The sequence below is a fragment of the Anolis sagrei genome, chromosome 10, assembly GCF_037176765.1.
Source record: "Anolis sagrei isolate rAnoSag1 chromosome 10, rAnoSag1.mat, whole genome shotgun sequence".
Classification (NCBI taxonomy): Eukaryota; Metazoa; Chordata; class Lepidosauria; order Squamata; family Dactyloidae; genus Anolis; species Anolis sagrei.
This window is the reverse complement of record NC_090030.1, coordinates 26410191-26418942: the sequence shown is the minus strand read 5'-3', so window position 1 is coordinate 26418942 and position 8752 is coordinate 26410191. Positions and strand designations below refer to the sequence as shown.

Here is an 8752-nt window from a genome sequence, read left to right as displayed (position 1 = left end):
AATAGATCTTGACATTTGGGAGTTGTAGTTACTTTGGTAGATGGTGATCTAAGCGCATTCTGAACTTCGCTAACAATGGAATTGAACCAAACTTGGCACACAATTTTCCCATGACCAACGGAAAATCCTGGAAGGATGTCCTTTGGTTTTGGAGTTGTAGTGCACCTACATCCTGAGATCACTGTGGACTCAAACAATGATGGATGTGGACCAAACTCTACACAAATACTCAATATGCCCAAATGTGAACACTGGTGGAGCTTGGGGAAAATAGACTTTGGCATTTGGGAGTTGTAGTTGCTGGGGAAATAGTGGAAGAGTATATAATAATAATACTTTATTTATATACCGCTTTATCCCCCGAGGGGACTCAGAGCAGCTCCCAGGTAAAAATCACAGAACAAAGTAAAGACAACATAACCATAAGGTTTGGTGGGCAGTGCCCTTTGGTTTTGGAGTTGTAGTTCACAACATCCAGAGATCACTGTGGACTCTAACAATGATGGATCTGGACTAAACTCTACACGAATATTCAATATGCCCAAATGTGAACACTGGTAGAGTTTGGGGAAAATAGAACCTTGACATTCAGGAGTTGTAGTTGCTGGGATTTATAGTTTACCTACAACCAAAGAGCATTTTGAACCCCACCAACGATGGAATTGAACCAAACTTGGCACACAGTTCGCCCATGACCAACAGAAAATACTGGAAGGGTTTGGTGGGCAGTGTCCTTTGGTTTTGGAGTTGTAGTTCACCTACATCCAGAGAGCACTGTGGACTCAAACAATGATGGATCTGGACCAAACTTGGCACCAACATTCAATATGTCCAAATGTGAACACTGGTGGAGTTTGGAGGGAAATAAAACTTGACATTTGGGAGTTGTAGTTGCTGGAATTTATAGTTCACCTACAATCAGAGAACATTCTGAACCCAACCAATGATAGAATTGGGCCAAACTTCCCACACAGAATCCCCATGACCAACAGAAAATAGTGTGTTTTCTGATGTTCTTTGGTGACCCCTCTGACACCCTCTCGTGACCCCCCTGTGCTGGTACAGCTGTACCAGGAGCTCCAGCTATATTTTCTTTCTGTTATATGTTTGCATTCATAGAGCAGTCCTCCTGTCCATCATGGTTAAGCTTTGGTTCTGCCCCTTGTTCAGGGCTTTGGGAGGAAAAGGAGCCATTTTTTGGGCAGTCTTACACAAGGTAGCTAAGCTATAGGACGTAGACCAGCTCGTCCCGTAGAAAAGCTTCCTTTCTCAATAATGTCCGGAGATACAGAAACAGAATATCCAGGGGAAAGGTCCCAAAAGCTCTGGCTGAGAGCTCACAGCTTCTCAGCCTCACAGCATTAGAGGGAACAGCCCTGAAGTTTTCTAAGAATTCTCGAAGGGAGAATAGCATTACAGATCCACGGAACTCCAGCTGAAATATCTACAAGCCTTGGCTGGTAGGTCTACTTGATGCCTAGACGCATTTGGAATCAGTAGTAGGACCCACATCAACGAGGCCTAGATAATAGACAGCTTAGAAGAGGTTTAAAAGGTTTTTTTTCTTACAGAGAAAGTAGAGTTAATCAAAGTCAGGTACCAGTCCATTGAGGACTAGACTAAGAAAGCCTTGAAGTGTTGTTTGAATCATTGAAGATTTGTTGTTTGGTCCATAATAAAGACTTTGTTGTATCATTAAAGACTCTAAAGACCATCACTTCAGAAAAATCCCTGAGAACCTCTCTTCGAGGCCCCCTGGCTTCCCGCTGGGCTTAAAGTATACGTCCTATAGAAAAGTACAGCTGTTACAGGCCCAGCACGCAACAGAACACCCCCCCCCCCAGGGTCTCGACCCCCAGGTTGAGAAACACTGCAATAGATCTTCCTTCCTTCCTTCCTTCCTTCCTTCCTTCCTTCCTTCCTTCCTTCCAACCCACAATCTTCTCTTCTTTCCAGTTACTCCTTCATGCCTTCAAGAAGGAAAATCATAATTTCATGATGCAAAATGTTGGCTTTGGAGTAATGTAAGGAAGTTCTTCAGTATGTAGCGATGGTGTTATAGAGCTAAAATTTAGGGGCCTTTGCCAGGAGGCAGAGACCAATTAGATTCATCAAAGAGTTCTTTTTTCCGTGGCGAGACAGAGAAGCATCCCATATTTTCCCTGATTTCCCAATGAAAAGTCTCACCAGTTGAAGAAGAGCCATCGAAGTTTAATGCGATTCAGCTGAAACCGGATGCAAAGCTGCAATCATTCACCAAGCCAAGCATGAGGGGAATACACCAATACAGTCATATTTATAGCAAATTCAAAGTTGTAGAGTTCAAACTCCCCGCCCCGGCTTCCCTGTTGTCCCCTGCCATGATTGGGCGATGGGCTCCAGTGGTCCGTAGGAACCAATGGGGAGACCTCTGCCACCTGGTGGCAACAGCCAATCAGGGGAAATGGAGGCAGGATGAGGGAGCACAAAGGAATCTGGGAAAGGGGTCCTTAAACAAAGGAATGCCATGTGCTCTTGTGAGACAAAGGGTCAACATGTGTCCTGATCCTTCCTGGCTGTGAGACAGGGGAACAATGATGGCAGCCTGTGGTTAATGCTAAGTAAACAAAAGCAGAGGGGAAGATTTCCCCTTATCTTACAGAAACTTTTGTCAAACAATGCTTTACTCTAGTGGGCCATCTTCCGAGGCTAGAGATAAGAATCTCCTTCTTTTATCCATGCAAAGGTGTCTTTGGCGGGAAGTTTCAGTCTTTTGTTTCTGAAGGCCAGGGGGTTCCCTTACATATTTCTTTGGAGGGAGAAGGGGCAAAGGGTCAGGAATACAAGGAAACATAAAAACCATATAGAAATTATACACAGGGAAATCATATGCAGCTATCTTCCCATCCGGGACCTCAGAGAGAGATTAATAATACCAATTATAAAAAGCAGACGATATCAGGACACAGCATGAATTCATAAGTTGTCTTGAAGAAAGTTCATGGGTAGAGAGCGAGTCCTTGAAGAGAGTGAAGTCCAGGAATGTAGCAGAATTCAAAAAGCCAGACAAAGGGAGTCTATGGAGTTCCACTGGGTCAAGACGCAAAGCCCTGCAGCGCTGGGATGAAAGCCAGTCCCATGGTCTTTGGAAAACTACTGCTCTCTCTCTCTCGAGAGAGAGAGGCAGAGACCCCAAGGTCTAGCCATTCCCAAAGTTTCATGGGGTCCTTATTGTTTGTTAAGGCCTTGACAAATTGACCAAGACTTAACCCCTATTGTGCAGTCTGGTACCTTTGTCCTTTGCAGAACTATTAGTCACCATCCCTTGTGGGGGGGGGGGGGGGTCATGCTCGGCTTCAATGGGATTCACATTATGGCTTGCTCATGGTGTCCTTGACTTCCTTGTAAGCCAGCTAGTCTCCTGCTGTTACTCTCTGCCAAAGGCTTGTTTTCCTGCGTAAAGAAGGCCAGAAATGTCACTTTGTGTATTCTTAATTGGTGTCTCCCGCACACGCAGTAAGATGACCTACCCATTGGGTGTCTTTCCACGAATGCAGCGGCTTTGCTATCTCCCTCTCTTTCCTTCTTTCCTTCCTTCCTTCCTGAATGTGTTTTTGCCTTTCAGTGTGACGCTAATTAAAAAAAGGAACTACCCAACTGTTAGGTGAATGGGTCTGTCGCGGCAGCCTTTGACAGCAGATGGTGAGAGATGGCAACAAAGCATGAGAGGTGAGTGATCTCTTGGCAAAACCGCCTGCGTCGTCTCTTCGAAACTGACTTGCTGCAGCCAGGGTTGGTGAAGGAGGATATTATCGCATAGTTAACATTGATTTAGTATTAAAATACCTTTACCAGTCTGCTTGGCATCTGTGTATGGAACAGATGATGCAAGGATACCATCTTGTCCACTGCTCAGTTTAGGAAAGGTCTCAGGCAGCTGTTGCTTCAAGGGGAGGGGTTGCATGTCAGCAGTCTAAGTAGGAATAGGAAAGATTGGCAGGAGGGGGGGGGGTTGCATATAAGAAGGGATTGGTTTAGAGGAGGAAAGGTGGGAGGAATGACAACAAGTAGGAGAATTGAGATAAAGCCACACTGCAAGGTTCCGTCCTGGGCCCGGTCCTCTTCAACATCTTTATTAATGACTTAGATGAAGGGTTAGAAGGTAGGACCATCAAGTTTGCAGACGACACCAAATTGGGAGAGAGAGCCAATACTCCAGAGGACAGGAGCAGGATTCAAAACGATCTTGACAGATGAGAGAGATGTGCCAAAATTAACAAAATGAAGTTCAACAGTGACAAATGCAAGATACTCCACTTTGGCAGGAAAAACAAAATGCAAAGGTACAGAATGGGGGATGCCTGGCTCGAGAGCAGTACGTGTGAAAAAGATCTTGGAGTCCTTGTGGACAACAAGTTAAACATGAGCCTACAATGTGATGTGGCGGCAAAAAAAGCCAATGGGATTTTGGCCTGCATCAAGAGGAGCCTAGTGTCTAGATCTAGGGAAGTAATGCTACCCCTCTATTCTGCTTTGGTTAGACCACACCTGGAATATTGTGTCCAATTCTGGGCACCACAATTCAAGAGAGATATTGACAAGCTGGAATGTGTACAGAGGACGGCGACTAAAATGATCAAGGGTCTGGAGAACAAGCCCTATGAGGAGCGGCTAAAGGAGCTGGGCATGTTTAGCCTGAAGAAGAGAAGGCTGAGAGGAGATATGATAGCTATGTATAAATATGTGAGAGGAAGCCACAGGGAGGAGGGAGCAAGCTTGTTTTCTGCTTCCTTGGAGACTAGGATGCGGAGCAATGGCTTCAAACTACAAGAGAGGAGATTCCATCTGAACATTAGGAAGAACTTCCTGACTGTGAGAGCCGTTCAGCAGTGGAACTCTCTGCCCCAGAGTGTGGTGGAGGCTCCTTCTTTGGAAGCTTTTAAGCAGAGGCTGGATGGCCATTTGTCAGGGGTGATTTGAATGCAATATTCCTGCTTCTTGGCAGAATGGGGTTGGACTGGATGTCCCATGAGGTCTCTTCCAACTCTTTGATTCTATGATTCTATGATTCTATGATTCAGGGGGGCTTACAAAAGGCACAGTTCAATGCCCAACAATTCACAAAATACAATGTACAAATTACAATATAGCGTTAACAGTTATGACTAGTTAAAACAATCAAAAACAATACAATAGCAGCAATGAAATCATCTTGTGGTCAACGTTCGCCAATTCATAAATCCGTAATCCATCCAGCATTGTCATTGTCCTTTCCTACTCTGGTCATCATTGTCTTTTGTCCATCTGCCAGCTTACCCGAAGGCCTGGTCCCACATCCAGGTTTTTAACTTCCTTCTGAAAGAGAAGAGGGATGTTGATGATCTAATTTCCCCGGGGAGTGCATTCTACAGGCGAGGGGCCACCACCGAGAAGGCCCTGTCCCTCGTCCCCACCAGCCTCACTTGTGATGCAAGTGGGGCCGAGAGCAGGGCCTACCCAGAAGATCTTAAACTCCGAGGTGGGACGTAGAAGGAGATACGTTTGGACAAGTACACTGGGCCAGAGCTGTAAAGGGTTTTGTAGGTCAAAACCAGCACTTTGAATTGTCCTCGGAACTGGATTGGCAGCCAGTGGAGCTGACATAGCAGGGGGTGGTATGCTCCCTGTATGATGCTCCGGTGAGTAATCTAGCCGCTGCCCGTTGGACTAATTGAAGTTTCCGAACATCAATAATCATGTAGAATACAATATTCGATATAATAATCTATCTAAATACAAATAATAAAAATAAATTGTAAATAATAAATCATTACAATAATATAGTATGTTGTTCATTCGTTCAGTCGTCTCCGACTCTTCGTGACCTCATGGACCAGCCCACGCCAGAGCTCCCTGTCGGCCGTCACCACCCCCAGCTCCTTCAAGGTCAGTCCAGTCACTTCAAGGATGCTATCCATCCATCTTGCCCTTGGTCGGCCCTTCTTCCTTTTACCTTCCACTTTCCTCAGCATAATTGTCTTCTCCAGGCTTTGCTGTCTCCTCATGATGTGGCCAAAGTACTTCAACTTTGTCTCTAGTATCTTTCCCTCCACTGAGCAGTCGGGCTTTATTTCCTGGAGGATGGACTGGTTGGATCTTCTCGCAGTCCAAGGCACTCTCAGCACTTTCCTCCAACACCACAGCTCAAAAGCATCTCTCTTCCTTCGCTCAGCCTTCCCGAAGGTCCAGCTCTCACATCCGTAGGTGACTACAGGGAATACCATGGCTTTGACTAGGCAATGGATCTTTGTTACCAGTCTGATGTCTCTACTCTTTACTATTTTATCGAGATTGGACATTGCTCTCCTCCCAAGAAGGAAGCGTCTTCTGATTTCCTGGCCACAGTCTGCATCTGCAGTAATCTTTGCGCCTAGAAATACAAAGTCTGTCACGGCCTCCACATTTTCTCCCTCTATTTTCCAGTTGTCAATCATTCTTATTGCCATAATCTTGGTTTTTTTGATGTTTCGCTGCAACCCGGCTTTTGCGCTTTCTTCTTTCACCTTGAGTAGAAGGCTCCTCAGCTCCTCCTCGCTTTCGGCCATCAGAGTGGTGTCATCTGCATATCTGAGGTTGTTAATGTTTCTTCCAGCAATTTTCACCCCAGCTTTGCATTCCTCAAGCCCCGCACATCCTCGCATGATGTGTTCTGCATACAAGTTAAAAAGGTTGGGTGAGAGGATGCAGCCTTGCCGTACGCCGTTCCCAATCTTGAACCAGTCAGTTGTTCCGTGGTCAGTTCTGACTGTTGCTCCTTGGTCCTTGTACAGATTCCTCAGGAGAGAGGGAAGGGGGCTTGGGATGCCCATCCCACCAAGAACTTGCCACAATTTATTATGATCCACACAGTCCAAGGCTTTAGAATAGTCAATGAAGCAGAAGTAGATGTTTTTCTGAAACTCCCTGCCTTTCTCCATTATCCAGCGGAGATTGGCAATCTGGTCTCTGGTTCCTCTGCCTTTTCTAAACCCAGCTTGAACATCTGGCCACTCTCTCTCCATGTATTGCTGGAGTCTTCCTTGCAGGATCTTGAGCATTACCTTACTGGCATGATGAGAAATCAGGGCCACTGTATGGAAGTTTGAGCAGTCTTTCGCATTTCCCTTTTTGGGTATGGGGATATAAGTTGATTTTTTTGATGTAGTATACGATAATCTATATAAATCAAAATCTAATGTTCGTTTGTGGGATTAACATAACTCAAAAACCATTTGACAAATTCACACCAAATTTGGACATTATACCTCTAACAGAACAATGAGTGACCATCACTCCTAACCCCCCACCCCCCATAAACCAGTGGAAAGTATTTAAAAATCCCCAAAATCTAAATGACGAAAAGCTAAGTGACGATACAGAAAAAGGGAAGGGAGGGGAGAAAGAAAGAAAGAAAGAAAGAGCGAAGGAAGGAGGGAGAAGCTAAGAAAAAGGGGGAAAGAAGGAAAGAGGTAGAGAAGGAAGGTGAGAAGGAAATAAGAAAAGGGAAGAAAGGAAGGAAACAGAGCGAAGGAAGGAAGGAAAGAAGGAGAGAAAGAGGGATGGAAGGGTGGCCACAGCAACGCGTGGCGGGTACAGCTAGCAAAATAAAGAAATTGCAAAGGTAGCTGCAGGATTGCCCCAGGCTGAGGGCTGACCTGTCAAATGCCCTTCCTTCCTTTTTCTCTCTCCCTCTCCCTCCCCTCCCCATACTTTCCTCTTCAGTGTCTTTCTTTGGCTTCCAGAGCTTCCATGCTGTAAGGCGATCTGACCCCAGCGCTTCTCTGGAGAACAACTTAGGAAAGTGAAAACAACCCGTGGAATCCTGTTTCAGGAAAAAAATAGAAGCAGAAGACACCAGTGTGATTTGTCACTTGGTTGCCCGGACCCAGAACTGGATGGACCTCTAGTCTTCTGCCGGTCTCCAAAATTGGAAAGGGATATTGTTTGACGGTCAAGACAAGGGACAATCTGGAGAGATAGTTTGGATTACGTGTTTGCAGCGGCTGGTTTTGAAGGACAGAGAGCAAGCAAAGAGCATGCGGCAGAGCATTGGATTTATCTAGGAGTTTCCTTAAGAGCTTCACGAGAACCCTTTGGCACAGGAATAACTTTCAGGTAGGTGACAGCAATGGCAATGGGGAGGGAACTGGTGCGTGGCAAAAGTCTGAATTTGTGCAGGGTGGACTCCAGTATTATGCACATTTGGTCAGTCTAAATGACGTATGAGATTCTTCATCGATATTTCATCCACATTGAAAATGTCTCCTTTCCTTTAGAATTACTGTATATACTTGGATATAAGACTAGTTTTTCAGCCCCTTTTTTAGGCTGAAAAATCTCCCCTTGCCTTATACTCGAGTCAAGGTTATTTACTATTTTACTATTATTAGTATTATTTTTATTGCATTTATTATTTTACTCTATTTATTATTATTATTATTATTACATTTATTATTTTACTCTTTATTGTTATTATAACATTTATTATTTTACTCTATTATTGTTATTACATTTATTCTTTTACTCTATTTATTATTATCATATTTATTATTTTCCTCTTTATTGTTATTATAACATTTATTATTTTACTCTATTATTGTTATTACATTTATTATTTTACTCTATTATTGTTATTACATTTATTCTTTCTCTTTATTGTTATTATAACATTTATTATTTTACTCTATTATTGTTATTACATTTATTATTTTACTCTATTATTATTACATTTATTCTTTCTCTTTATTGTTATTAT

The 8752-nt window shown here is 43.9% G+C and overlaps 1 protein-coding gene across 1 annotated transcript in view; it reads left to right on the top strand.

The window, feature by feature from the left end:
- Positions 1-3612: 3612 nt before the first annotated feature.
- Positions 3613-8752, top strand: part of FGF13 (fibroblast growth factor 13) — a 385345-nt gene continuing 380205 nt past the window's right edge. The window contains exons 1-2 of the mRNA XM_060756433.2: positions 3613-3708; positions 7740-8112. The gene's annotated coding sequence lies outside the window, so the exon portion shown is untranslated. The remainder of the gene's footprint in view (positions 3709-7739; positions 8113-8752) is intronic.